This window comes from Octodon degus, unplaced genomic scaffold, assembly GCF_000260255.1.
Source record: "Octodon degus isolate 3935 unplaced genomic scaffold, OctDeg1.0 scaffold00031, whole genome shotgun sequence".
NCBI classification, from domain to species: Eukaryota; Metazoa; Chordata; class Mammalia; order Rodentia; family Octodontidae; genus Octodon; species Octodon degus.
Genome location: NW_004524607.1, coordinates 11,711,767 through 11,720,808, shown reverse-complemented (window position 1 = coordinate 11,720,808; position 9,042 = coordinate 11,711,767). Strand labels below are relative to the sequence as shown.

The 9,042-nt window shown below is 48.6% G+C and overlaps 1 long non-coding RNA gene across 1 annotated transcript; it reads right to left on the bottom strand.

The window, feature by feature from the left end:
• Positions 1–4,099: 4,099 nt before the first annotated feature.
• LOC111816388 lies at positions 4,100–8,617 on the bottom strand. The gene is made up of 3 exons (XR_002820792.1): positions 5,163–8,617; positions 4,722–4,818; positions 4,100–4,249 (listed from the first exon to the last, which is right to left on the bottom strand). It is a non-coding gene; the product is annotated as an uncharacterized LOC111816388 (long non-coding RNA).
• Between the last annotated feature and the right edge of the window lie 425 nt (positions 8,618–9,042).

Below are 9,042 nucleotides of genomic sequence, written 5' to 3'. Positions count from 1 at the left end.
GAGAGAGGAGGAAGAAGGACACGTGAAAATAAAGGGAACGAAAACAAAGAAGGTGGCTCCGTCTCGTCTGGTCAAAACAGGACCCTCAATGTGGGATTTGAGATTTCTGCTGAGATGTTCTAATTGCTTTTTCCTTAGGCACTGGGTTAAAACATTTAGAATAGCTCAGGAGATCCTAAGTGAGGGACGTAATAGTCTACTTCTAAGTCAGCCCAGGAAATAATCCCTCCTGTCTTTTGAACCCAGAAATTTCTGCGCTTTTGCAAGAATGTGTCTCTAAAGGTCAAGCTCACACTGTGGCTCTCCACTGCCTGCTTTTCCCCCTGACCCTTGTGGAAGTCTTGGCCTGGCCTGGGGAGGCTGCTTACAAATTGCCATGTAGAACTCCATGGCCGTGTGGGTCACAGTCCTGCAGGAAGGGACACTCTGTGGTCTCCCAATTCTTCTTACAGTGTCTGAAGGGGGCACGTGTAGTGCCAAGCTGCTGTGTACAGATACACACTTGTACTGTCAATTGCCCCACACCTTTATAACCAGTCCTTGTTGCTGGTTTTGGGTTTTCTTCTCTGATAGTTTTGGATGTTGTGCTTGGAGTGGATGGTAAGGGAGGGGGCACAAGCTGAAAATTTCCCAAAATGGTGAAAAAGATGCACTTTCAGGCACTTGATATCTTAAGTCTCTAGTAGATCTTACATCAGGCCAGGAGCCACTTTGTGTCTCAGTGCTTTCCTGGTTTTCTGAGCTAAGCTCTGGCTGGCATATCCAGCTGGTCTCTGCATAAGGCCCAGAACCAGGCTTGCATTCCATGTTCAGGGTCTGGTACACAGCCTACTTGCCCTTCAGGTGTGTGGGCTTCCATATCAAGCCTTTTCACAAGATGTCACCAAGAAGCTTTTGCAGAAACCAGTGTCCTGAGCAGCAGCCCATCAGTCCTTATCTGGATGTGTAGGTCGATAGTGCATGAAAAGATGCTTTCTTTTTTTTTTTTTTTTTGCATCCATTTACCTATATTTTATTTTATTTATTTATTTATTTTTGGTGGAACCAGGGATTGAACTCAGGCCCTTGTGCTTGCCAGGGAAGTGCTTATTCCACTGAGCCGTCTCCCCAGCCCCAAGATGCTTTCAATTAACCTTCCAAATTCACTGTCCCACAAGCCTAGTTCATACTTGAGAGGTTGGTTCTGAAATGGGCAAGCAGCTGAGACAGTCTTTTTTAAAAATGTATTTAGTACAGAGTCTACAGAGTCTCACTACAGAGATCAGACCTGTAGTGATTCTCCTTATTTTCAGCCTTCCAAGTGCTGAGATTACAGGTATATGCCACCATGCCCAGTTTGAATTGCTATCTCAGTACGCTCCAGGGGCAGGGCTGGCACGGCACGCTGAGGATCGAACCCTGGCCACTGCGCTCTGTGTAAGCAGGTGCTTTAGTCTGTTGAGCTATCTGGCTGGCCCTGAAACAGTCTTAAGGTCATTTCCTACATTTAAGCTTGAGAGTTAGGATCTGGGGCCTTTTCTCAGCTTTGCAGTGTGTTACATGTGTGACAGGAAAGCTGGTCTCACTCTGATCCTCAGTGGACTTTGTTCAGATGAGTGTGGGTTTCCTTTAGTTGGCTGAAATAATATAAAAACATACAAAGACCACTTATTATACAAGGGTAGTAAAGAAGTCCAAGCTTAGGTGGTGGCATTAGCTAAATTTTGTTCTCATAGGCTGCTGGCTGTCTTTCACTTCCTTCATGAGGGTTGTGCTTTCAGATCTCCCTACTGACACTTAGGACATGGAGGGCTCTGCCAAGATCTACCTTGCAGAAATTTCCACACATGGTTGGTTGACAGGGTCAGGATAGTCGGGATCTCTGCTCATATCCTCCTGGCAGAAGGCTCTACCCACGTTTGAGTGATCAGCCCTGGGGGATCTCAGCTCATGCCCACTCTACACATGGTTCTCCACATACCTTAGGTAGCTGGGAGTGGGTGAAGATCTGTTCACTTCTGTGGTGTAGGGGATCCACATCCATGTGACAAGGGGCAGGACCTCTGCTCATATCTGTGTTGTAGAAAGCTCTGCAGACACAACTGATATAAGGACATGGTGGATTCTAGTCAAATCCCCATATAGACCTCCCCATACATGAGATGGTTAAAGTCAGTGAGTGGAGGTCTTTGCTTACATCTGTGTTGTAGAGAGCTCCACACATGCCTGTGATGGTCAAGACATGAGGGACTCACATCCATGTTTTAGAGCAGTCAAGGCATACCTGAGATGGCTAGATATGTGTGTTGAGGGCCCTGTGTTCACAATGGCCCCATAGAAGGGTCCACATATCCGAAATAATGAAAACATGGTGTTCTATTCATATCCATGTCATAGAGACACCCACAAACCCATGAGGTGGTTAGGACATAGTAGCTCTGAGCTCACCCACGTAAGTCAATGTATAGAGGATTCCACACTCATGCCTAAGGCAGTCAGGAAATGGGGTGTCACGATAGCTAATAGCCCATTGTAGAGGTCTCCACACATACTTAAGGTGGTCAGAATAGGAGGATGGGGGATTCTGGCTGTATTAACTTTATAAAGGATTCCACACACCTGAGATGGCCAAGGCATGTGGCCTCTGACCATATCCACATTGTGGAGCGCACAGTACAAAATGATGGTCAGGACTGGGCACTGTGAACATCCACATTACAGAGGACTCCACACCTACATGAGGTAGTCATGACATGTGGTTTTTGGTCACATCCATGGTGAAGAAGCTTCACAGATAACTGACATGGTCAGATGTCCAGGAGAGGTGCTGCTCCAATCTGTGAAGGAGTGAACACCACTCAGGGTAGGTGCAATGGCTGGGACTTGAATAACAGAATCAGAATGTGGTGTTAGGGAGCTCTATTCACATGATCTTAGTAGAGCACCCACACACACACCTGAAGAAGTAGGGAGTGGGGTGGTTCTTTCACATCTACAAAGTAGACAGATTCATATATAGCCTGAGATGGTCAGGACATGGGAGGCTCTGCGCATGTCCAGGTTAGGTGGGTGCTTGGCCAGGCTATAGAAGGCTAAGGACTCTTGGATGCTTGCATATGGGAGGGTGAGTGTCTGCTCACATTCATATTGTACAGCACCCCATCCACACCTGAGGAGGTCAGAACATGGAGGAGATTGTATAGGGATGTTGTATAGGGATTCCCATACCATGGAGATAATCATAATGTTAAGGGAACTGTTCAGTTCATGACTGCATTACAGAGAGTTCCAGGTATCTAATGTGGTCATCAGGTCAGTGCTCAATTCCTTGTTTTAGGGGGTCTTCAGAACCTGCTGAGGAAATAAGGAAATGGAAAGTTCTGAGACCATCCTCCTTGTAAGAGAGGGCTCCAAAGACCTCAGACAGGCTGGTTATAGTGGTGTGTTCATACCCAGGGCTCCACACATACCCACAGAATAGGGACATATAGGGCTGGGGGATATAACTAGGGGTACAAGCACACCTGCCTGGCAAACATAAAATCTTGAGTTTGATTCCCAATACCAAAACCAAAGATAGGGACATGTAGATTCTCTGCTCATTTTCTCATTGTATAGGGCCCCACCCACCCTGAGGTATCAAGATACCAACAGCATACCTTATACCATGTATTCTCTAGGATTTCACTCTTGCCTGAGATGTTAGCTTTGTGTTGGGGTTGCTGCTCACATACCCCTTTAGAGGGTTTGACACATACCTGAGCTCAGGAGAACTTGGGCTACACTGTTCACATTCACAGAAGAGGGCTCCACGGGTTGTTGTGGAGGCTTCCTACAAATCTCTGCCTGGATAGGTAGGATTTGGGGCGCCACTCTCACGCACCTTATAGTAGGACACAAGGGGCACCAGGGGGCTCGTCTTAGTTACTTTTTACTCATTGTTGGGACAAATACCCAACACTCAAAATGAAGGAAGGAAAGGTTTATTTAGCTCTCAGTTTGTGGAGGTTTTGGTCTATACCCCATTGGCTCCTAGGCAAATGGCAGCAGTTCATGGTGACAGAAAACAGTTAAGAGCAGAGGAGGAACAGCATTTGCAGCGTTCATCAAGCCTCTCTCTTCCTTCTGTGGTGACTGCAAATACTGGCCTTCCATGGCGAGGATCGTAGCTCCCCCGAAGTGGTGCCGCTGTGAAGATCAAGCTCCTCTGAAGACTGGGACTTCTCCAAGCAAGTGGGGCAGGGCAGTACAGAGAAGCCTTCCTCACCTCCTTTATACACACTTTTTGTGCTGAGTCACTCTAGGGCAGCTCACGTTCCTGTCTTGCCCTAGGGTGGAACCATTCCCCCACAAGGGCAGAACCAACTGGGCTCAGCCAAGTTGGCTGGGCCCTCCACAGCCCAGAACCTCACCCAACAGACTCAGCCAAGTTGAGACAATGTATTGACCACTACAGGGTTGCTCACCTGAGTGCATTGGCTGATGAGAAAACACACTGACATTATATTCTACAGAGTGTCACTCCACCCTGGACAGTCTGGACATGTGGCAAGATTTTGGTCACTTCTACATTTTGCCAGGTGTCCTCACACACGAAACTTAGGTCCTGTGGTTTCTGCTCACAGAGTGGTTCTCAGTTGGGAAGGACAGAGTGTGCCCTGCTAACATGTATATTCCAGAGGTGGTGAGGACATACCTTAGCACTATCAGAGGTGGTCAGTACATGGATTGATGCTACTCACATGGTTGTTTCAGGAGTCTCTACAGGTGGCTTCAGTGGTCACATTCTTCAAACCCCAGGCCACATCCTCTTTGTGACGCCAGGCTACGCACATGGGCCTATGTACAGAGAAAGATATTCTACTTACATCAGGTTGTAGATGATTCTGCATAGAGTGAAGGCCTATGGGACCAGCAGGCTCTGCTCACATCCTGCTGCCTGTGCCTAAGGCTGTAACCACATAGGACGACACTGCTTGCTTCTCAATTTCTACAGGGCTTCACAGATCTGAGATGGTGAATGTAGGGAGAGAGAGGGAGAGACAGCCAGACAGACAGACAGACAGACACAGAGAGACAGAGACACAGAGACAGACAGAGAAAGACAGAGAGAGAGCAAGAGTGCACAGAGTGCCTGCGTGTGGGGCTATAGGGGGCATAAGGGCTGTTCTGCACATACTCACCTAACAGATGGTTCTATACATTCCTGAGGGATTCAGGACATTGGTAGCTCTGTTTCTATCTTCATTGCAGAGACCTACACACACACACATGTGAAAATCACCACAGGCCCAGACTCTGGTCACAACCATGTCATAGAGGGTTTCCATACTTCTGAGATGGTCAGAAGTAGATGGGGCTCCTGCCCTATTAGGTTCCTACCTGGGACTGTGCTGCACAGGTGACAGAGATGGAGCTGCCTTGCTTGTGCTTTCCTATTGCAGAGGGACCACACATATCCTGCTTGGCAGGACCTGCAGAGGACCTCTTCGTTTCCATGCTCAGGTGTTCACGAATACCTGAGTTTGTCAGAAGCCCTGGGAGGTAGCCCGGCTCACAGGTCCATTGCAAGGCTTCCTATGGGCTTCAAAAGTCCAGTTACATCATATGTGGAGGCCTCTGTCCATATTTATGGAGTAGATATTTGGCAGCATCCCTACATGGAGTGGGTCTGGGCTGTTCTGGCCACATGTAAGTGGGAGACAGCTCAACACAGAGGTGTGATAGAGTAGGGACATGGGGAGGGCTGGTTTCCAAAATCAATTAATAGAGAGCTCAGAAACACCTGAGGTCATGAGGATGTGGTGGCGTGTTTTTGCCATCACATGATTGAGATGTCCATAGATGGTCAGAGTTTGTAGACAGTGGCCCATGCTTCCACTGGCCTTGGAGAGGACTCAATCCCAGGAAGGAAAGTGTCTTCACATCTCCCTTGTCTAAGGCTCTCTACTTTGAGAGGTGATTGCCCAGCTCTCCCCATACCTGAGGGTGACTGGAAAGGAGAGGACACTGCCCACATACAGTGTAGGACAAGGCTCTATACATGCCTCAGGTGGTCGGTGTGACACTAGGGCCACTGTGCCTGTGGCCTGGAGGGTTCCACACAGGACTCAGACCTTGAACAAGTGGGTTGGTCTGTCCATGGTGCATGATGAAAAGGGCTCTGCATGTACGAGAACACAACTCTAAGAGGACTCTGCTCACCTTTGTGCCATGGGAGGTTGGCCCCTTGCCAAGAGGCTTAGTAAATGGCAGGCTTCTTTCATGTGCACCTTGCATAGGGCTCCATGCATGATGGAGATGTCCAGCATATATGAGTGTCTCTTACATTCCTGTTGTAGCGAGACCTCATATTCCTGAGACTGTCACTGCATGGAAGGGCTGGGTCCCCACTCATGGTGGCCAGTGCTCTACCAATGCCTGAGACTGTCAGGTCATGGAGGAGGCTCTGCTCATTGTTACATCATGCAGGGTCCCTCACATGCCTGAATTAGTCAGGACAGTGAAAGACTCTGCTCATACTCTCGGTGTAAGAGGCTATTTCCACAACTGAGGGCCGGGCTCCATGGATGCCTCTGATAGTCAGGACAAGGGGTAGAATGTAGGGGGCTCTGCTTACAATCATGGGGTATAGGGCTTCATGTACCCCTTGGGGTTCAGGCCATGGGGAGCTCTGTTTACAGCCACATGGTAAAAGGTTCAACACAGGCCTGAGGCCATCAGGACAAGGGACTGGTTTCCTGTTCACATACACATTTTGTTGGGACCAATGCTGCAGGCAGGGGCAGGACTGGTGGGATGACTGTGCTTTTGTGTTTTTTAGAGGCCCACCTATATGAGATGTGGTCAGGTCATGGGGCCTTGACTCACTGTTTCCTTCTAGAGGGCCACACACGTTAAGATCGTGGGTGGGATGTGGCGTGTTCTATTGTCAACCACACTGCTGAGGAATCTACTTACCAAATTTTCTCCAAAGAGTGAAGCACTTCTCCCATTATTGCTGAAAACCTATCTGTCTGCCAGGAGTCAAGAAGTTGAAGATGTAAAAAGCTTGGCTCACATTCTTCTTGTCACAGAGGGCTCCAAACCCCTGAGAGGGTCAGCAGATAGATGGGCTGCTCACGTCTACTTGGACCAGGGTTCTACATGTGCATGTGGTTATCTGAGCAAGACACTCTCCACATACATTGTGGTTGTAGAGGGCTCCAAACAGGCCCACAGTTGTCAGGACACGTGTCTCTGTTGACATTCCAGATGCACAGGTTTCCAGCCCGCATCGATATCTTGAGGCTATGGAGTGGCTCCATATCTGTAGCAGTGGAGGAGAGCTTCATGCTGGGTGGTGCTGGTCATACCCAAGTGCTAGAGGTTTTCTACATGCTTGCTTTGGTCTGGAAATGGTTTGTGTCTTGTGGCTCCATGAATGATGGCTATGCATATGACATGTCTGGGCTCTGTTTTAGTTGACTTTGTTTAGGGCACAGACACTGGTGCTGGTCAGGAAATAAGAGGGTCTCTACAAACTTCCACATTCTCCAGGGCTCCCCCACTGCTGGAGGTCTTCAAGATGTGTGTGAGAGAGGGTGCTGCTCCCATCTGTGGTGTGCAGTGGTACACATACTGCTGGGATGATCAGGAGGAATGTACATGCGCACAACCCTGTGGTAGACTCCATGCAGTGGAGGTAGGTAGCTGAATTGACTGTGACATAACACAAGTCTGCCGACATGTCTGAGCAGGTGGGGAATGGCGGGTTTTGAGGTCAACTTCACAATGTACAAGGTTCTTTACACAGCACAGGAGGGTGACAGGTCCAGGGGATGCAGGCAGTCCTGCTCACATAATATCAAGGGCATCTTGTACAACCAGGTAGGAAGGTCAAGGGGCTCTCAGGGGACAATCACACTGTGTAGGGATCATGACACTAGACGTAGGTACAGTAATGGTGTTCACATCCATGTCCTTCAGGAGTCTGTTCAGGCCCATGATGCTCTGTTTTGAAGGGATCACCTGACATGCACATCTGGCAGGATTCCACACTCCTGAGACAGGGTGGGGATCTGGCCATACAGGCACTGCAGAAGCCTCAGACAAATCCCTGCTTTAATGGAGACAGTGCGGGGATCCATTCTCATTAATGTTGTCATGGGGGCCACTAAGGCCCCAGATGATCAACCTGAGGCCCCAGGGGCAGCTCACAACCTTGTCATTTGGGGCTGCACACGTGCCTACATTTGTCCGCCTGTGGGGGACCCCACTCACATCCTACAGAGTGTCACTCCTATCCTGGACAGTCATGTCATCTAGGGAGATTTTCATCTATATTTATTTATTTGCGGAACTGGGGATATTGAACTCAGGCCTGCAAGCGGTTATTCTACTGAACTATCTCCCTGGCCCCTTCATCTACATTTAACTAGGTATCCTCACAGACCTAAGGTGGTCAGGTCTTGGCTTTGCTCATAGCCTGGTTCTATAGGATCCCATACCTACCTTAGTTGGGCAGCATATGTGCTGCTCAAGTGCATATTCCAAGGTAGTGAAGACATGCCTTAGAGCTACATATCAGAGGTGGTCAGGACATGTGTTGGTGCTTCTGATATGGTATTTTTTTTATATACCTATTTTTTTCTCTTTCTTGTCTTTTTCAGGCAGAGCCTTGCTATGTAGCTCAGGCTGGCCTTGAGCTCACTTTGTAGCCCAGGCTTGTCATGAACTTCCAAAGATCCTCCTGCCTTGGCCTTCCCAGTGCTGGAATTATACACATGTACCACCACGCCCAGTTATGTGCTCCTTTTAGCATTTTCTACAGGAGGCTTCAGTGGCTTTGTTGTGTAAGCCTCAGGACATCTTCCTTTTAAATAAGGACTATGCATATGGAAGAAGTTCAGCAGAAGAGTGTTCTATTCATATCATGTTGTAGGTGAGTCTGCACACAGTGAAGGTCTGCCAGGCATGCAGGCTCTGCTCACACCCTGCCACATGAGCTTGAGGTTGTCAGCACCCTGGAGGATGCTGCTCACCTCCTCCTTCTGTATAGGGCTGCAGAGGTGCCTGACATGG